We start from the raw sequence: 16,886 nt of genomic DNA on the forward strand, positions 1-16,886 counted from the left end.
ATTGGATAATCAGGGAGGCAGTAATTTCAGAGTTATTATAAAATGCATGGCCCGTGGGGGTATCGAACCCACGACCTTCGCGTTAATAGCACGACGTTCTAACCGACTGAGCCAACGAGCCGCGGTTCAAGTTGCCTATAATTTTGAAGAAAAGAATGGTTGTATGTTTCCCTACATTGATGGTTCCTTAGCCTATTAAAAAAAAACGATACTGGGTAATCAGGGAGGCAATAATTTCAGAGTAATTATGAAAACCATGCCTCGTGGGGGTATCGAACCCACGACCTTCGCGTTATTAGCACGACGCTCTAACCTACTGAGCTAACGGGCCGTGGTTCAACTTGCCTATAATTTTGAAAAAAAGAATGGTTGTATGTTTCCCTACATTGATGGTTCCTTAGCCTATGAAAACAAAAACGATATTGGGTAATCAGGAAGGTTGTAATTTCAGAGTAATTATAAAAAGCATGGCCCGTGGGGGTATCGAACCCACGACCTTCGCGTTATCAGCACGACGCTCTAACCGACTGAGCTAACGGGCCGTGGTTCAAGTAGCCTATATTTTTGAAGAAAAGAATGGTTGTATGTCTCCCTATATTGCTGGTTCCTTAGCCTATTAAAAAAAAACGATATTGGGTAATCAGGGAGGCAGTAATTTCAGAGTAATTATAAAAGGCATGGCCCGTGGGGGTATCGAACCCACGACCTTCGCGTTATTAGCACGACGCCTCTAACCGACAGACCTAACGGGCCGTGATCAAATAGCCTATATTTTTGAAGAAAAGAATGGTTGCATGTTTCCCTACATAGCTGGATCCTTAGCCTATTAAAAAAAAAACGATATTGGGTAATCAGGGAGGCAGTAATTTCAGAGTAATCATAAAAGGCATGGCCCGTGGGGGTATCGAACCCACGACCTTCGCGTTATTAGCACGACGCTCTAACCGACTGAGCTAACGGGCCGTGGTTCAAGTGGCCTATAATTTTGAAGAAAAGAATGGTTGTATGTTGTTCCCCAACATTGCTGGTTCCTCAGCCGATTAAAAAAAAACGATATTGGGTAATCAGGGAGGCAGTAATTTCAGAGTAATTAAAAAAAGCATGGCCCGTGGGGGTATCGAACCCACGACCATCGCGTTATTAGCACGACGCTCTAACCTACTGAGCTAACGGGCCGCGGTTCAAGTCGCCTATAATTTTGAAGAAAAGAATGGTTGTATGTTTCCCTACATTGATGGTTCCTCAGCCTATGAAAACAAAAACGATATTGGATAATCAGGGAGGCAGTAATTTCAGAGTTATTATAAAATGCATGGCCCGTGGGGGTATCGAACCCACGACCTTCGCGTTAATAGCACGACGTTCTAACCGACTGAGCCAACGAGCCGCGGTTCAAGTTGCCTATAATTTTGAAGAAAAGAATGGTTGTATGTTTCCCTACATTGATGGTTCCTTAGCCTATTAAAAAAAAACGATACTGGGTAATCAGGGAGGCAATAATTTCAGAGTAATTATGAAAACCATGCCTCGTGGGGGTATCGAACCCACGACCTTCGCGTTATTAGCACGACGCTCTAACCTACTGAGCTAACGGGCCGTGGTTCAACTTGCCTATAATTTTGAAAAAAAGAATGGTTGTATGTTTCCCTACATTGATGGTTCCTTAGCCTATGAAAACAAAAACGATATTGGGTAATCAGGAAGGCAGTAATTTCAGAGTAATTATAAAAGGCATGGCCCGTGGGGGTATCGAACCCACGACCTTCGCGTTATCAGCACGACGCTCTAACCGACTGAGCTAACGGGCCGTGGTTCAAGTAGCCTATATTTTTGAAGAAAAGAATGGTTGTATGTCTCCCTATATTGCTGGTTCCTTAGCCTATTAAAAAAAAACGATATTGGGTAATCAGGGAGGCAGTAATTTCAGAGTAATTATAAAAGGCATGGCCCGTGGGGGTATCGAACCCACGACCTTCGCGTTATTAGCACGACGCCTCTAACCGACAGACCTAACGGGCCGTGATCAAATAGCCTATATTTTTGAAGAAAAGAATGGTTGCATGTTTCCCTACATAGCTGGATCCTTAGCCTATTAAAAAAAAAACGATATTGGGTAATCAGGGAGGCAGTAATTTCAGAGTAATTATAAAAGGCATGGCCCGTGGGGGTATCGTACCCACGACCTTCGCGTTATTAGCACGACGTTCTAACCGACTGATCCAACGAGCCGCGGTTCAAGTTGCCTATAATTTTGAAGAAAAGAATGGTTGTATGTTTCCCTACATTGATGGTTCCTTAGCCTATGAAAAGAAAAACGATATTGGGTAATCAGGGAGGCAGTAATTTCAGAGTTATTATAAAATGCATGGCCCGTGGGGGTATCGAACCCACGACCTTCGCGTTATTAGCACGACGCTCTAACCGACTGAGCTAACGGGCCGTGGTTCAAGTGGCCTATAATTTTGAAGAAAAGAATGGTTGTATGTTGTTCCCCAACATTGCTGGTTCCTCAGCCGATTAAAAAAAAACGATATTGGGTAATCAGGGAGGCAGTAATTTCAGAGTAATTAAAAAAAGCATGGCCCGTGGGGGTATCGAACCCACGACCATCGCGTTATTAGCACGACGCTCTAACCTACTGAGCTAACGGGCCGCGGTTCAAGTTGCCTATAATTTTGAAGAAAAGAATGGTTGTATGTTTCCCTACATTGATGGTTCCTCAGCCTATGAAAACAAAAACGATATTGGGTAATCAGGGAGGCAGTAATTTCAGAGTTATTATAAAATGCATGGCCCGAGTGGGTATCGAACCCACGACCATCGCGTTATTAGCACGACGTTCTAACCGACTGAGCTAACGGGCCGTGGTTCAAGTAGCCTATATTTTTGAAGAAGAGAATGGTTGCATGTTTCCCTACATTGCTGGTTCCTTAACCTATGAAAACTAAAACGATATTGGGTAATCAGGGAGGCAGTAATTTCAGAGTTATTATAAAATGCATGGCCCGTGGGGGTATCGAACCCACGACCTTCGCGTTATTAGCACGACGTTCTAACCGACTGATCCAACGAGCCGCGGTTCAAGTTGCCTATAATTTTGAAGAAATGAATGGTTGTATGTTTCCCTACATTGATGGGTCCTTAGCCTATGAAAACAAAAACGATATTGGGTAATCAGGGAGGCAGTAATTTCAGAGTAATTATAAAAGGCATGGCCCGTGGGGGTATCGAACCCACGACCTTCTCGTTATTAGCACGACGCCTCTAACCGACAGACCTAACGGGCCGTGATCAAATAGCCTATATTTTTGAAGAAAAGAATGGTTGCATGTTTCCCTACATAGCTGGATCCTTAGCCTATTAAAAAAAAAACGATATTGGGTAATCAGGGAGGCAGTAATTTCAGAGTAATTATAAAAGGCATGGCCCGTGGGGGTATCGTACCCACGACCTTCGCGTTATTAGCACGACGTTCTAACCGACTGATCCAACGAGCCGCGGTTTAAGTTGCCTATAATTTTGAAGAAAAGAATGGTTGTATGTTTCCCTACATTGATGGTTCCTTAGCCTATGAAAAGAAAAACGATATTGGGTAATCAGGGAGGCAGTAATTTCAGAGTTATTATAAAATGCATGGCCCGTGGGGGTATCGAACCCACGACCTTCGCGTTATTAGCACGACGCTCTAACCGACTGAGCTAACGGGCCGTGGTTCAAGTGGCCTATAATTTTGAAGAAAAGAATGGTTGTATGTTGTTCCCCAACATTGCTGGTTCCTCAGCCGATTAAAAAAAAACGATATTGGGTAATCAGGGAGGCAGTAATTTCAGAGTAATTAAAAAAAGCATGGCCCGTGGGGGTATCGAACCCACGACCATCGCGTTATTAGCACGACGCTCTAACCTACTGAGCTAACGGGCCGCGGTTCAAGTTGCCTATAATTTTGAAGAAAAGAATGGTTGTATGTTTCCCTACATTGATGGTTCCTCAGCCTATGAAAACAAAAACGATATTGGGTAATCAGGGAGGCAGTAATTTCAGAGTTATTATAAAATGCATGGCCCGAGTGGGTATCGAACCCACGACCATCGCGTTATTAGCACGACGTTCTAACCGACTGAGCTAACGGGCCGTGGTTCAAGTAGCCTATATTTTTGAAGAAGAGAATGGTTGCATGTTTCCCTACATTGCTGGTTCCTTAACCTATGAAAACTAAAACGATATTGGGTAATCAGGGAGGCAGTAATTTCAGAGTTATTATAAAATTCATGGCCCGTGGGGGTATCGAACCCACGACCTTCGCGTTATTAGCACGACGTTCTAACCGACTGATCCAACGAGCCGCGGTTCAAGTTGCCTATAATTTTGAAGAAATGAATGGTTGTATGTTTCCCTACATTGATGGGTCCTTAGCCTATGAAAACAAAAACGATATTGGGTAATCAGGGAGGCAGTAATTTCAGAGTTATTATAAAATGCATGGCCCGTGGGGGTATCGAACCCACGACCTTCGCGTTATTAGCACGACGCTCTAACCGACTGAGCTAACGGGCCGTGGTTCAAGTGGCCTATAATTTTGAAGAAAAGAATGGTTGTATGTTGTTCCCCTACATTGCTGGTTCCTCAGCCGATTAAAAAAAAACGATATTGGGTAATCAGGGAGGCAGTAATTTCAGAGTTATTATAAAATGCATGGCCCGTGGGGGTATCGAACCCACGACCTTCGCGTTATCAGCACGACGCTCTAACCGACTGAGCTAACGGGCCGTGGTTCAAATAGCCTATATTTTTGAAGAAAAGAATGGTTGTATGTCTCCCTATATTGCTGGTTCCTTAGCCTATTAAAAAAAAACGATATTGGGTAATCAGGGAGGCAGTAATTTCAGAGTAATTATAAAAGGCATGGCCCGTGGGGGTATCGAACCCACGACCTTCGCGTTATTAGCACGACGCCTCTAACCGACAGACCTAACGGGCCGTGATCAAATAGCCTATATTTTTGAAGAAAAGAATGGTTGCATGTTTCCCTACATAGCTGGATCCTTAGCCTATTAAAAAAAAAACGATATTGGGTAATCAGGGAGGCAGTAATTTCAGAGTAATTATAAAAGGCATGGCCCGTGGGGGTATCGTACCCACGACCTTCGCGTTATTAGCACGACGTTCTAACCGACTGATCCAACGAGCCGCGGTTCAAGTTGCCTATAATTTTGAAGAAAAGAATGGTTGTATGTTTCCCTACATTGATGGTTCCTTAGCCTATGAAAAGAAAAACGATATTGGGTAATCAGGGAGGCAGTAATTTCAGAGTTATTATAAAATGCATGGCCCGTGGGGGTATCGAACCCACGACCTTCGCGTTATTAGCACGACGCTCTAACCGACTGAGCTAACGGGCCGTGGTTCAAGTGGCCTATAATTTTGAAGAAAAGAATGGTTGTATGTTTCCCTACATTGATGGTTCCTCAGCCTATGAAAACAAAAACGATATTGGGTAATCAGGGAGGCAGTAATTTCAGAGTTATTATAAAATGCATGGCCCGAGTGGGTATCGAACCCACGACCATCGCGTTATTAGCACGACGTTCTAACCGACTGAGCTAACGGGCCGTGGTTCAAGTAGCCTATATTTTTGAAGAAGAGAATGGTTGCATGTTTCCCTACATTGCTGGTTCCTTAACCTATGAAAACTAAAACGATATTGGGTAATCAGGGAGGCAGTAATTTCAGAGTTATTATAAAATTCATGGCCCGTGGGGGTATCGAACCCACGACCTTCGCGTTATTAGCACGACGTTCTAACCGACTGATCCAACGAGCCGCGGTTCAAGTTGCCTATAATTTTGAAGAAATGAATGGTTGTATGTTTCCCTACATTGATGGGTCCTTAGCCTATGAAAACAAAAACGATATTGGGTAATCAGGGAGGCAGTAATTTCAGAGTTATTATAAAATGCATGGCCCGTGGGGGTATCGAACCCACGACCTTCGCGTTATTAGCACGACGCTCTAACCGACTGAGCTAACGGGCCGTGGTTCAAGTGGCCTATAATTTTGAAGAAAAGAATGGTTGTATGTTGTTCCCCTACATTGCTGGTTCCTCAGCCGATTAAAAAAAAACGATATTGGGTAATCAGGGAGGCAGTAATTTCAGAGTTATTATAAAATGCATGGCCCGTGGGGGTATCGAACCCACGACCTTCGCGTTATCAGCACGACGCTCTAACCGACTGAGCTAACGGGCCGTGGTTCAAGTAGCCTATATTTTTGAAGAAAAGAATGGTTGTATGTCTCCCTATATTGCTGGTTCCTTAGCCTATTAAAAAAAAACGATATTGGGTAATCAGGGAGGCAGTAATTTCAGAGTAATTATAAAAGGCATGGCCCGTGGGGGTATCGTACCCACGACCTTCGCGTTATTAGCACGACGTTCTAACCGACTGATCCAACGAGCCGCGGTTCAAGTTGCCTATAATTTTGAAGAAAAGAATGGTTGTATGTTTCCCTACATTGATGGTTCCTTAGCCTATGAAAAGAAAAACGATATTGGGTAATCAGGGAGGCAGTAATTTCAGAGTTATTATAAAATGCATGGCCCGTGGGGGTATCGAACCCACGACCTTCGCGTTATTAGCACGACGCTCTAACCGACTGAGCTAACGGGCCGTGGTTCAAGTGGCCTATAATTTTGAAGAAAAGAATGGTTGTATGTTGTTCCCCAACATTGCTGGTTCCTCAGCCGATTAAAAAAAAACGATATTGGGTAATCAGGGAGGCAGTAATTTCAGAGTAATTAAAAAAAGCATGGCCCGTGGGGGTATCGAACACACGACCATCGCGTTATTAGCACGACGCTCTAACCTACTGAGCTAACGGGCCGCGGTTCAAGTTGCCTATAATTTTGAAGAAAAGAATGGTTGTATGTTTCCCTACATTGATGGTTCCTCAGCCTATGAAAACAAAAACGATATTGGGTAATCAGGGAGGCAGTAATTTCAGAGTTATTATAAAATGCATGGCCCGAGTGGGTATCGAACCCACGACCATCGCGTTATTAGCACGACGTTCTAACCGACTGAGCTAACGGGCCGTGGTTCAAGTAGCCTATATTTTTGAAGAAGAGAATGGTTGCATGTTTCCCTACATTGCTGGTTCCTTAACCTATGAAAACTAAAACGATATTGGGTAATCAGGGAGGCAGTAATTTCAGAGTTATTATAAAATTCATGGCCCGTGGGGGTATCGAACCCACGACCTTCGCGTTATTAGCACGACGTTCTAACCGACTGATCCAACGAGCCGCGGTTCAAGTTGCCTATAATTTTGAAGAAATGAATGGTTGTATGTTTCCCTACATTGATGGGTCCTTAGCCTATGAAAACAAAAACGATATTGGGTAATCAGGGAGGCAGTAATTTCAGAGTTATTATAAAATGCATGGCCCGTGGGGGTATCGAACCCACGACCTTCGCGTTATTAGCACGACGCTCTAACCGACTGAGCTAACGGGCCGTGGTTCAAGTGGCCTATAATTTTGAAGAAAAGAATGGTTGTATGTTGTTCCCCTACATTGCTGGTTCCTCAGCCGATTAAAAAAAAACGATATTGGGTAATCAGGGAGGCAGTAATTTCAGAGTTATTATAAAATGCATGGCCCGTGGGGGTATCGAACCCACGACCTTCGCGTTATCAGCACGACGCTCTAACCGACTGAGCTAACGGGCCGTGGTTCAAATAGCCTATATTTTTGAAGAAAAGAATGGTTGTATGTCTCCCTATATTGCTGGTTCCTTAGCCTATTAAAAAAAAACGATATTGGGTAATCAGGGAGGCAGTAATTTCAGAGTAATTATAAAAGGCATGGCCCGTGGGGGTATCGAACCCACGACCTTCGCGTTATTAGCACGACGCCTCTAACCGACAGACCTAACGGGCCGTGATCAAATAGCCTATATTTTTGAAGAAAAGAATGGTTGCATGTTTCCCTACATAGCTGGATCCTTAGCCTATTAAAAAAAAAACGATATTGGGTAATCAGGGAGGCAGTAATTTCAGAGTAATTATAAAAGGCATGGCCCGTGGGGGTATCGTACCCACGACCTTCGCGTTATTAGCACGACGTTCTAACCGACTGATCCAACGAGCCGCGGTTCAAGTTGCCTATAATTTTGAAGAAAAGAATGGTTGTATGTTTCCCTACATTGATGGTTCCTTAGCCTATGAAAAGAAAAACGATATTGGGTAATCAGGGAGGCAGTAATTTCAGAGTTATTATAAAATGCATGGCCCGTGGGGGTATCGAACCCACGACCTTCGCGTTATTAGCACGACGCTCTAACCGACTGAGCTAACGGGCCGTGGTTCAAGTGGCCTATAATTTTGAAGAAAAGAATGGTTGTATGTTTCCCTACATTGATGGTTCCTCAGCCTATGAAAACAAAAACGATATTGGGTAATCAGGGAGGCAGTAATTTCAGAGTTATTATAAAATGCATGGCCCGAGTGGGTATCGAACCCACGACCATCGCGTTATTAGCACGACGTTCTAACCGACTGAGCTAACGGGCCGTGGTTCAAGTAGCCTATATTTTTGAAGAAGAGAATGGTTGCATGTTTCCCTACATTGCTGGTTCCTTAACCTATGAAAACTAAAACGATATTGGGTAATCAGGGAGGCAGTAATTTCAGAGTTATTATAAAATTCATGGCCCGTGGGGGTATCGAACCCACGACCTTCGCGTTATTAGCACGACGTTCTAACCGACTGATCCAACGAGCCGCGGTTCAAGTTGCCTATAATTTTGAAGAAATGAATGGTTGTATGTTTCCCTACATTGATGGGTCCTTAGCCTATGAAAACAAAAACGATATTGGGTAATCAGGGAGGCAGTAATTTCAGAGTTATTATAAAATGCATGGCCCGTGGGGGTATCGAACCCACGACCTTCGCGTTATTAGCACGACGCTCTAACCGACTGAGCTAACGGGCCGTGGTTCAAGTGGCCTATAATTTTGAAGAAAAGAATGGTTGTATGTTGTTCCCCTACATTGCTGGTTCCTCAGCCGATTAAAAAAAAACGATATTGGGTAATCAGGGAGGCAGTAATTTCAGAGTTATTATAAAATGCATGGCCCGTGGGGGTATCGAACCCACGACCTTCGCGTTATCAGCACGACGCTCTAACCGACTGAGCTAACGGGCCGTGGTTCAAGTAGCCTATATTTTTGAAGAAAAGAATGGTTGTATGTCTCCCTATATTGCTGGTTCCTTAGCCTATTAAAAAAAAACGATATTGGGTAATCAGGGAGGCAGTAATTTCAGAGTAATTATAAAAGGCATGGCCCGTGGGGGTATCGTACCCACGACCTTCGCGTTATTAGCACGACGTTCTAACCGACTGATCCAACGAGCCGCGGTTCAAGTTGCCTATAATTTTGAAGAAAAGAATGGTTGTATGTTTCCCTACATTGATGGTTCCTTAGCCTATGAAAAGAAAAACGATATTGGGTAATCAGGGAGGCAGTAATTTCAGAGTTATTATAAAATGCATGGCCCGTGGGGGTATCGAACCCACGACCTTCGCGTTATTAGCACGACGCTCTAACCGACTGAGCTAACGGGCCGTGGTTCAAGTGGCCTATAATTTTGAAGAAAAGAATGGTTGTATGTTGTTCCCCAACATTGCTGGTTCCTCAGCCGATTAAAAAAAAACGATATTGGGTAATCAGGGAGGCAGTAATTTCAGAGTAATTAAAAAAAGCATGGCCCGTGGGGGTATCGAACCCACGACCATCGCGTTATTAGCACGACGCTCTAACCTACTGAGCTAACGGGCCGCGGTTCAAGTTGCCTATAATTTTGAAGAAAAGAATGGTTGTATGTTTCCCTACATTGATGGTTCCTCAGCCTATGAAAACAAAAACGATATTGGGTAATCAGGGAGGCAGTAATTTCAGAGTTATTATAAAATGCATGGCCCGAGTGGGTATCGAACCCACGACCATCGCGTTATTAGCACGACGTTCTAACCGACTGAGCTAACGGGCCGTGGTTCAAGTAGCCTATATTTTTGAAGAAGAGAATGGTTGCATGTTTCCCTACATTGCTGGTTCCTTAACCTATGAAAACTAAAACGATATTGGGTAATCAGGGAGGCAGTAATTTCAGAGTTATTATAAAATTCATGGCCCGTGGGGGTATCGAACCCACGACCTTCGCGTTATTAGCACGACGTTCTAACCGACTGATCCAACGAGCCGCGGTTCAAGTTGCCTATAATTTTGAAGAAATGAATGGTTGTATGTTTCCCTACATTGATGGGTCCTTAGCCTATGAAAACAAAAACGATATTGGGTAATCAGGGAGGCAGTAATTTCAGAGTTATTATAAAATGCATGGCCCGTGGGGGTATCGAACCCACGACCTTCGCGTTATTAGCACGACGCTCTAACCGACTGAGCTAACGGGCCGTGGTTCAAGTGGCCTATAATTTTGAAGAAAAGAATGGTTGTATGTTGTTCCCCTACATTGCTGGTTCCTCAGCCGATTAAAAAAAAACGATATTGGGTGATCAGGGAGGCAGTAATTTCAGAGTAATTAAAAAAAGCATGGCCCGTGGGGGTATCGAACCCACGACCTTCGCGTTATTAGCACGACGCTCTAACCTACTGCGCTAACGGGCCGTGGTTCAAGTTGCCTATAATTTTGAAGAAAATAATGGTTGTATGTTTCCCTATATTGCTGGTTCCTTAGCCTATTAAAAAAAAACGATATTGGGTAATCAGGGAGGCAGTAATTTCAGAGTAATTATAAAAAGCATGGCCCGTGGGGGTATCGAACCCACGACCTTCGCGTTATTAGCACGACGCTCTAACCTACTGAGCTAACGGGCCGTGGTTCAAGTTGCCTATAATTTTGAAGAAAATAATGGTTGTATGTTTCCCTATATTACTGGTTCCTTAGCCTATTAAAAAAAAACGATATTGGGTAATCAGGGAGGCAGTAATTTCAGAGTTATTATAAAATGCATGGCCCGTGGGGGTATCGAACCCACGACCTTCGCGTTATTAGCACGACACTCTAACCGACTGCGCTAACGGGCCGTGGTTCAAGTTGCCTATAATTTTGAAGAAAATAATGGTTGCATGTTTCCCTACATTGCTGGTTCCTTAACCTATTAAAAAAAAACGATATTGGGTAATCAGGGAGGCAGTAATTTCAGAGTAATTATAAAAGGCATGGCCCGTGGGGGTATCGAACCCACGACCTTCGCGTTATTAGCACGACGCTCTAACCGACTGAGCTAACGGGCCGTGGTTCAAGTGGCCTATAATTTTGAAGAAAAGAATGGTTGTATGTTGTTCCCCTACATTGCTGGTTCCTCAGCCGATTAAAAAAAAACGATATTGGGTAATCAGGGAGGCAGTAATTACAGAGTTATTATAAAATGCATGGCCCGTGGGGGTATCGAACCCACGACCTTCGCGTTATCAGCACGACGCTCTAACCGACTGAGCTAACGGGCCGTGGTTCAAGTAGCCTATATTTTTGAAGAAAAGAATGGTTGTATGTCTCCCTATATTGCTGGTTCCTTAGCCTATTAAAAAAAAACGATATTGGGTAATCAGGGAGGCAGTAATTTCAGAGTAATTATAAAAGGCATGGCCCGTGGGGGTATCGAACCCACGACCTTCGCGTTATTAGCACGACGCCTCTAACCGACAGACCTAACGGGCCGTGATCAAATAGCCTATATTTTTGAAGAAAAGAATGGTTGCATGTTTCCCTACATAGCTGGATCCTTAGCCTATTAAAAAAAAAACGATATTGGGTAATCAGGGAGGCAGTAATTTCAGAGTAATTATAAAAGGCATGGCCCGTGGGGGTATCGTACCCACGACCTTCGCGTTATTAGCACGACGTTCTAACCGACTGATCCAACGAGCCGCGGTTCAAGTTGCCTATAATTTTGAAGAAAAGAATGGTTGTATGTTTCCCTACATTGATGGTTCCTTAGCCTATGAAAAGAAAAACGATATTGGGTAATCAGGGAGGCAGTAATTTCAGAGTTATTATAAAATGCATGGCCCGTGGGGGTATCGAACCCACGACCTTCGCGTTATTAGCACGACGCTCTAACCGACTGAGCTAACGGGCCGTGGTTCAAGTGGCCTATAATTTTGAAGAAAAGAATGGTTGTATGTTGTTCCCCAACATTGCTGGTTCCTCAGCCGATTAAAAAAAAACGATATTGGGTAATCAGGGAGGCAGTAATTTCAGAGTAATTAAAAAAAGCATGGCCCGTGGGGGTATCGAACCCACGACCATCGCGTTATTAGCACGACGCTCTAACCTACTGAGCTAACGGGCCGCGGTTCAAGTTGCCTATAATTTTGAAGAAAAGAATGGTTGTATGTTTCCCTACATTGATGGTTCCTCAGCCTATGAAAACAAAAACGATATTGGGTAATCAGGGAGGCAGTAATTTCAGAGTTATTATAAAATGCATGGCCCGAGTGGGTATCGAACCCACGACCATCGCGTTATTAGCACGACGTTCTAACCGACTGAGCTAACGGGCCGTGGTTCAAGTAGCCTATATTTTTGAAGAAGAGAATGGTTGCATGTTTCCCTACATTGCTGGTTCCTTAACCTATGAAAACTAAAACGATATTGGGTAATCAGGGAGGCAGTAATTTCAGAGTTATTATAAAATTCATGGCCCGTGGGGGTATCGAACCCACGACCTTCGCGTTATTAGCACGACGTTCTAACCGACTGATCCAACGAGCCGCGGTTCAAGTTGCCTATAATTTTGAAGAAATGAATGGTTGTATGTTTCCCTACATTGATGGGTCCTTAGCCTATGAAAACAAAAACGATATTGGGTAATCAGGGAGGCAGTAATTTCAGAGTTATTATAAAATGCATGGCCCGTGGGGGTATCGAACCCACGACCTTCGCGTTATTAGCACGACGCTCTAACCGACTGAGCTAACGGGCCGTGGTTCAAGTGGCCTATAATTTTGAAGAAAAGAATGGTTGTATGTTGTTCCCCTACATTGGTGGTTCCTCAGCCGATTAAAAAAAAACGATATTGGGTGATCAGGGAGGCAGTAATTTCAGAGTAATTAAAAAAAGCATGGCCCGTGGGGGTATCGAACCCACGACCTTCGCGTTATTAGCACGACGCTCTAACCTACTGCGCTAACGGGCCGTGGTTCAAGTTGCCTATAATTTTGAAGAAAATAATGGTTGTATGTTTCCCTATATTGCTGGTTCCTTAGCCTATTAAAAAAAAACGATATTGGGTAATCAGGGAGGCAGTAATTTCAGAGTAATTATAAAAAGCATGGCCCGTGGGGGTATCGAACCCACGACCTTCGCGTTATTAGCACGACGCTCTAACCTACTGAGCTAACGGGCCGTGGTTCAAGTTGCCTATAATTTTGAAGAAAATAATGGTTGTATGTTTCCCTATATTACTGGTTCCTTAGCCTATTAAAAAAAAACGATATTGGGTAATCAGGGAGGCAGTAATTTCAGAGTTATTATAAAATGCATGGCCCGTGGGGGTATCGAACCCACGACCTTCGCGTTATTAGCACGACACTCTAACCGACTGAGCTAACGGGCCGTGGTTCAAGTTGCCTATAATTTTGAAGAAAATAATGGTTGCATGTTTCCCTACATTGCTGGTTCCTTAACCTATTAAAAAAAAACGATATTGGGTAATCAGGGAGGCAGTAATTTCAGAGTAATTATAAAAGGCATGGCCCGTGGGGGTATCGAACCCACGACCTTCGCGTTATTAGCACGACGCTCTAACCGACTGAGCTAACGGGCCGTGGTTCAAGTGGCCTATAATTTTGAAGAAAAGAATGGTTGTATGTTGTTCCCCAACATTGCTGGTTCCTCAGCCGATTAAAAAAAAACGATATTGGGTAATCAGGGAGGCAGTAATTTCAGAGTAATTAAAAAAAGCATGGCCCGTGGGGGTATCGAACCCACGACCATCGCGTTATTAGCACGACGCTCTAACCTACTGAGCTAACGGGCCGCGGTTCAAGTCGCCTATAATTTTGAAGAAAAGAATGGTTGTATGTTTCCCTACATTGATGGTTCCTCAGCCTATGAAAACAAAAACGATATTGGATAATCAGGGAGGCAGTAATTTCAGAGTTATTATAAAATGCATGGCCCGTGGGGGTATCGAACCCACGACCTTCGCGTTATTAGCACGACGTTCTAACCGACTGAGCCAACGAGCCGTGGTTCAAGTGGCCTATAATTTTGAAGAAAAGAATGGTTGTATGTTGTTCCCCTACATTGCTGGTTCCTCAGCCGATTAAAAAAAAACGATATTGGGTGATCAGGGAGGCAGTAATTTCAGAGTAATTAAAAAAAGCATGGCCCGTGGGGGTATCGAACCCACGACCTTCGCGTTATTAGCACGACGCTCTAACCTACTGCGCTAACGGGCCGTGGTTCAAGTTGCCTATAATTTTGAAGAAAATAATGGTTGTATGTTTCCCTATATTGCTGGTTCCTTAGCCTATTAAAAAAAAACGATATTGGGTAATCAGGGAGGCAGTAATTTCAGAGTAATTATAAAAAGCATGGCCCGTGGGGGTATCGAACCCACGACCTTCGCGTTATTAGCACGACGCTCTAACCTACTGAGCTAACGGGCCGTGGTTCAAGTTGCCTATAATTTTGAAGAAAAGAATGGTTGTATGTTGTTCCCCTACATTGCTGGTTCCTCAGCCGATTAAAAAAAAACGATATTGGGTAATCAGGGAGGCAGTAATTTCAGAGTAATTAAAAAAACCATGGCCCGTGGGGGTATCGAACCCACGACCTTCGCGTTATTAGCACGACGCTCTAACCTACTGCGCTAACGGGCCGTGGTTCAAGTTGCCTATAATTTTGAAGAAAATAATGGTTGCATGTTTCCCTACATTGCTGGTTCCTTAACCTATTAAAAAAAAACGATATTGGGTAATCAGGGAGGCAGTAATTTCAGAGTAATTATAAAAGGCATGGCCCGTGGGGGTATCGAACCCACGACCTTCGCGTTATTAGCACGACGCTCTAACCTACTGAGCTAACGGGCCGCGGTTCCAGTTGCCTATAATTTTGAAGAAAAGAATGGTTGTATGTTTCCCTACATTGATGGTTCCTTAGCCTATGAAAACAAAAACGATATTGGGTAATCAGGGAGGCAGTAATTTCAGAGTTATTATAAAATGCATGGCCCGTGGGGGTATCGAACCCACGACCTTCGCGTTATTAGCACGACGCTCTAACCGACTGAGCTAACGGGCCGTGGTTCAAGCAGCCTATAATTTTGAAGAAAAGAATGGTTGTATGTTGTTCCCCTACATTGCTGGTTCCTCAGCCGATTAAAAAAAAACGATATTGGGTAATCAGGGAGGCAGTAATTTCAGAGTAATTAAAAAAAGCATGGCCCGTGGGGGTATCGAACCCACGACCTTCGCGTTATTAGCACGACGCTCTAACCTACTGCGCTAACGGGCCGTGGTTCAAGTTGCCTATAATTTTGAAGAAAATAATGGTTGTATGTTTCCCTATATTGCTGGTTCCTTAGCCTATTAAAAAAAAACGATATTGGGTAATCAGGGAGGCAGTAATTTCAGAGTAATTATGAAATGCATGGCCCGTGTGGGTATCGAACCCACGACCATAGCGTTATTAGAACGACGTTCTAACCGACTGAGCTAACGGGCCGTGGTTCAAGTTGCCTATATTTTTGAAGAAGAGAATGGTTGCATGTTTCCCTACATTGCTGGTTCCTTAACCTATTAAAAAAAAACGATATTGGGTAATCAGGGAGGCAGTAATTTCAGAGTAATTATCAAAGGCATGGCCCGTGGGGGTATCGAACCCACGACCTTCGCGTTATTAGCACGACGCTCTAACCTACTGAGCTAACGGGCCGCGGTTCCAGTTGCCTATAATTTTGAAGAAAAGAATGGTTGTATGTTTCCCTACATTGATGGTTCCTTAGCCTATGAAAACAAAAACGATATTGGGTAATCAGGGAGGCAGTAATTTCAGAGTTATTATAAAATGCATGGCCCGTGGGGGTATCGAACCCACGACCTTCGCGTTATTAGCACGACGCTCTAACCTACTGAGCTAACGGGTGGTTCAAGTGGCCTATAATTTTGAAGAAAAGAATGGTTGCATGTTTCCCTACATTGCTGGTTCCTTAACCTATTAAAAAAAAACGATATTGGGTAATCAGGGAGGCAGTAATTTCAGAGTAATTATAAAAAGCATTGCCCGTGGGGGTATCGAACCCACGACCTTCGCGTTATTAGCACGACGCCTCTAACCGACAGACCTAACGGGCCGCGATCAAATAGCCTATATTTTTGAAGAAAAGAATGGTTGTATGTTGTTCCCCAACATTGCTGGTTCCTTAACCTATTAAAAAAAAACGATATTGGGTAATCAGGGAGGCAGTAATTTCAGAGTAATTATCAAAGGCATGGCCCGTGGGGGTATCGAACCCACGACCTTCGCGTTATTAGCACGACGCTCTAACCTACTGAGCTAACGGGCCGCGGTTCCAGTTGCCTATAATTTTGAAGAAAAGAATGGTTGTATGTTTCCCTACATTGATGGTTCCTTAGCCTATGAAAACAAAAACGATATTGGGTAATCAGGGAGGCAGTAATTTCAGAGTTATTATAAAATGCATGGCCCGTGGGGGTATCGAACCCACGACCTTCGCGTTATTAGCACGACGCTCTAACCTACTGAGCTAACGGGTGGTTCAAGTGGCCTATAATTTTGAAGAAAAGAATGGTTGCATGTTTCCCTACATTGCTGGTTCCTTAACCTATTAAAAAAAAAC

At 43.7% G+C, this 16,886-nt stretch overlaps 39 non-coding genes across 39 annotated transcripts; all 39 read right to left on the reverse strand.

The window, feature by feature from the left end:
- Positions 1-47: 47 nt before the first annotated feature.
- TRNAN-AUU (transfer RNA asparagine (anticodon AUU)) lies at positions 48-121 on the reverse strand. Its single transcript has one exon. It is a non-coding gene; the product is annotated as a tRNA-Asn (tRNA).
- Positions 122-468: 347 nt separating this feature from the next.
- On the reverse strand, positions 469-542 carry TRNAI-GAU (transfer RNA isoleucine (anticodon GAU)). The gene has a single exon. It is a non-coding gene; the product is annotated as a tRNA-Ile (tRNA).
- A 347-nt stretch (positions 543-889) lies between these two features.
- Positions 890-963, reverse strand: TRNAI-AAU (transfer RNA isoleucine (anticodon AAU)). The gene has a single exon. It is a non-coding gene; the product is annotated as a tRNA-Ile (tRNA).
- A 139-nt stretch (positions 964-1,102) lies between these two features.
- Positions 1,103-1,176, reverse strand: TRNAI-AAU (transfer RNA isoleucine (anticodon AAU)). Its single transcript has one exon. It is a non-coding gene; the product is annotated as a tRNA-Ile (tRNA).
- Positions 1,177-1,313: 137 nt separating this feature from the next.
- TRNAN-AUU (transfer RNA asparagine (anticodon AUU)) lies at positions 1,314-1,387 on the reverse strand. Its single transcript has one exon. It is a non-coding gene; the product is annotated as a tRNA-Asn (tRNA).
- Positions 1,388-1,734: 347 nt separating this feature from the next.
- On the reverse strand, positions 1,735-1,808 carry TRNAI-GAU (transfer RNA isoleucine (anticodon GAU)). The gene has a single exon. It is a non-coding gene; the product is annotated as a tRNA-Ile (tRNA).
- Positions 1,809-2,366: 558 nt separating this feature from the next.
- Positions 2,367-2,440, reverse strand: TRNAI-AAU (transfer RNA isoleucine (anticodon AAU)). Its single transcript has one exon. It is a non-coding gene; the product is annotated as a tRNA-Ile (tRNA).
- A 139-nt stretch (positions 2,441-2,579) lies between these two features.
- On the reverse strand, positions 2,580-2,653 carry TRNAI-AAU (transfer RNA isoleucine (anticodon AAU)). Its single transcript has one exon. It is a non-coding gene; the product is annotated as a tRNA-Ile (tRNA).
- Positions 2,654-3,634: 981 nt separating this feature from the next.
- Positions 3,635-3,708, reverse strand: TRNAI-AAU (transfer RNA isoleucine (anticodon AAU)). The gene has a single exon. It is a non-coding gene; the product is annotated as a tRNA-Ile (tRNA).
- Positions 3,709-3,847: 139 nt separating this feature from the next.
- On the reverse strand, positions 3,848-3,921 carry TRNAI-AAU (transfer RNA isoleucine (anticodon AAU)). The gene has a single exon. It is a non-coding gene; the product is annotated as a tRNA-Ile (tRNA).
- A 559-nt stretch (positions 3,922-4,480) lies between these two features.
- Positions 4,481-4,554, reverse strand: TRNAI-AAU (transfer RNA isoleucine (anticodon AAU)). The gene has a single exon. It is a non-coding gene; the product is annotated as a tRNA-Ile (tRNA).
- A 139-nt stretch (positions 4,555-4,693) lies between these two features.
- TRNAI-GAU (transfer RNA isoleucine (anticodon GAU)) lies at positions 4,694-4,767 on the reverse strand. The gene has a single exon. It is a non-coding gene; the product is annotated as a tRNA-Ile (tRNA).
- Positions 4,768-5,325: 558 nt separating this feature from the next.
- Positions 5,326-5,399, reverse strand: TRNAI-AAU (transfer RNA isoleucine (anticodon AAU)). The gene has a single exon. It is a non-coding gene; the product is annotated as a tRNA-Ile (tRNA).
- A 559-nt stretch (positions 5,400-5,958) lies between these two features.
- TRNAI-AAU (transfer RNA isoleucine (anticodon AAU)) lies at positions 5,959-6,032 on the reverse strand. The gene has a single exon. It is a non-coding gene; the product is annotated as a tRNA-Ile (tRNA).
- A 139-nt stretch (positions 6,033-6,171) lies between these two features.
- On the reverse strand, positions 6,172-6,245 carry TRNAI-GAU (transfer RNA isoleucine (anticodon GAU)). The gene has a single exon. It is a non-coding gene; the product is annotated as a tRNA-Ile (tRNA).
- Positions 6,246-6,592: 347 nt separating this feature from the next.
- Positions 6,593-6,666, reverse strand: TRNAI-AAU (transfer RNA isoleucine (anticodon AAU)). The gene has a single exon. It is a non-coding gene; the product is annotated as a tRNA-Ile (tRNA).
- Positions 6,667-7,438: 772 nt separating this feature from the next.
- Positions 7,439-7,512, reverse strand: TRNAI-AAU (transfer RNA isoleucine (anticodon AAU)). The gene has a single exon. It is a non-coding gene; the product is annotated as a tRNA-Ile (tRNA).
- Positions 7,513-7,651: 139 nt separating this feature from the next.
- On the reverse strand, positions 7,652-7,725 carry TRNAI-GAU (transfer RNA isoleucine (anticodon GAU)). The gene has a single exon. It is a non-coding gene; the product is annotated as a tRNA-Ile (tRNA).
- A 558-nt stretch (positions 7,726-8,283) lies between these two features.
- TRNAI-AAU (transfer RNA isoleucine (anticodon AAU)) lies at positions 8,284-8,357 on the reverse strand. The gene has a single exon. It is a non-coding gene; the product is annotated as a tRNA-Ile (tRNA).
- A 559-nt stretch (positions 8,358-8,916) lies between these two features.
- On the reverse strand, positions 8,917-8,990 carry TRNAI-AAU (transfer RNA isoleucine (anticodon AAU)). Its single transcript has one exon. It is a non-coding gene; the product is annotated as a tRNA-Ile (tRNA).
- Positions 8,991-9,129: 139 nt separating this feature from the next.
- Positions 9,130-9,203, reverse strand: TRNAI-GAU (transfer RNA isoleucine (anticodon GAU)). The gene has a single exon. It is a non-coding gene; the product is annotated as a tRNA-Ile (tRNA).
- A 347-nt stretch (positions 9,204-9,550) lies between these two features.
- On the reverse strand, positions 9,551-9,624 carry TRNAI-AAU (transfer RNA isoleucine (anticodon AAU)). The gene has a single exon. It is a non-coding gene; the product is annotated as a tRNA-Ile (tRNA).
- Positions 9,625-9,763: 139 nt separating this feature from the next.
- TRNAI-AAU (transfer RNA isoleucine (anticodon AAU)) lies at positions 9,764-9,837 on the reverse strand. The gene has a single exon. It is a non-coding gene; the product is annotated as a tRNA-Ile (tRNA).
- Positions 9,838-10,396: 559 nt separating this feature from the next.
- Positions 10,397-10,470, reverse strand: TRNAI-AAU (transfer RNA isoleucine (anticodon AAU)). Its single transcript has one exon. It is a non-coding gene; the product is annotated as a tRNA-Ile (tRNA).
- A 349-nt stretch (positions 10,471-10,819) lies between these two features.
- On the reverse strand, positions 10,820-10,893 carry TRNAI-AAU (transfer RNA isoleucine (anticodon AAU)). Its single transcript has one exon. It is a non-coding gene; the product is annotated as a tRNA-Ile (tRNA).
- Positions 10,894-11,239: 346 nt separating this feature from the next.
- TRNAI-AAU (transfer RNA isoleucine (anticodon AAU)) lies at positions 11,240-11,313 on the reverse strand. The gene has a single exon. It is a non-coding gene; the product is annotated as a tRNA-Ile (tRNA).
- Positions 11,314-11,452: 139 nt separating this feature from the next.
- On the reverse strand, positions 11,453-11,526 carry TRNAI-GAU (transfer RNA isoleucine (anticodon GAU)). The gene has a single exon. It is a non-coding gene; the product is annotated as a tRNA-Ile (tRNA).
- Positions 11,527-12,084: 558 nt separating this feature from the next.
- Positions 12,085-12,158, reverse strand: TRNAI-AAU (transfer RNA isoleucine (anticodon AAU)). Its single transcript has one exon. It is a non-coding gene; the product is annotated as a tRNA-Ile (tRNA).
- A 139-nt stretch (positions 12,159-12,297) lies between these two features.
- Positions 12,298-12,371, reverse strand: TRNAI-AAU (transfer RNA isoleucine (anticodon AAU)). The gene has a single exon. It is a non-coding gene; the product is annotated as a tRNA-Ile (tRNA).
- A 559-nt stretch (positions 12,372-12,930) lies between these two features.
- On the reverse strand, positions 12,931-13,004 carry TRNAI-AAU (transfer RNA isoleucine (anticodon AAU)). Its single transcript has one exon. It is a non-coding gene; the product is annotated as a tRNA-Ile (tRNA).
- Positions 13,005-13,353: 349 nt separating this feature from the next.
- On the reverse strand, positions 13,354-13,427 carry TRNAI-AAU (transfer RNA isoleucine (anticodon AAU)). Its single transcript has one exon. It is a non-coding gene; the product is annotated as a tRNA-Ile (tRNA).
- Positions 13,428-13,563: 136 nt separating this feature from the next.
- Positions 13,564-13,637, reverse strand: TRNAI-AAU (transfer RNA isoleucine (anticodon AAU)). Its single transcript has one exon. It is a non-coding gene; the product is annotated as a tRNA-Ile (tRNA).
- A 136-nt stretch (positions 13,638-13,773) lies between these two features.
- TRNAI-AAU (transfer RNA isoleucine (anticodon AAU)) lies at positions 13,774-13,847 on the reverse strand. Its single transcript has one exon. It is a non-coding gene; the product is annotated as a tRNA-Ile (tRNA).
- Positions 13,848-13,986: 139 nt separating this feature from the next.
- Positions 13,987-14,060, reverse strand: TRNAI-AAU (transfer RNA isoleucine (anticodon AAU)). The gene has a single exon. It is a non-coding gene; the product is annotated as a tRNA-Ile (tRNA).
- A 560-nt stretch (positions 14,061-14,620) lies between these two features.
- TRNAI-AAU (transfer RNA isoleucine (anticodon AAU)) lies at positions 14,621-14,694 on the reverse strand. The gene has a single exon. It is a non-coding gene; the product is annotated as a tRNA-Ile (tRNA).
- Positions 14,695-15,043: 349 nt separating this feature from the next.
- On the reverse strand, positions 15,044-15,117 carry TRNAI-AAU (transfer RNA isoleucine (anticodon AAU)). The gene has a single exon. It is a non-coding gene; the product is annotated as a tRNA-Ile (tRNA).
- A 137-nt stretch (positions 15,118-15,254) lies between these two features.
- TRNAI-AAU (transfer RNA isoleucine (anticodon AAU)) lies at positions 15,255-15,328 on the reverse strand. Its single transcript has one exon. It is a non-coding gene; the product is annotated as a tRNA-Ile (tRNA).
- Positions 15,329-15,887: 559 nt separating this feature from the next.
- Positions 15,888-15,961, reverse strand: TRNAI-AAU (transfer RNA isoleucine (anticodon AAU)). The gene has a single exon. It is a non-coding gene; the product is annotated as a tRNA-Ile (tRNA).
- A 557-nt stretch (positions 15,962-16,518) lies between these two features.
- TRNAI-AAU (transfer RNA isoleucine (anticodon AAU)) lies at positions 16,519-16,592 on the reverse strand. The gene has a single exon. It is a non-coding gene; the product is annotated as a tRNA-Ile (tRNA).
- Between the last annotated feature and the right edge of the window lie 294 nt (positions 16,593-16,886).

The sequence above is a fragment of the Pholcus phalangioides genome, unplaced genomic scaffold (genome assembly GCF_987345545.1).
Source record: "Pholcus phalangioides strain wild (caught in Gottingen) unplaced genomic scaffold, Ppha-v1.0 ptg000004l_1, whole genome shotgun sequence".
Lineage (NCBI taxonomy): Eukaryota > Metazoa > Arthropoda > Arachnida > Araneae > Pholcidae > Pholcus > Pholcus phalangioides.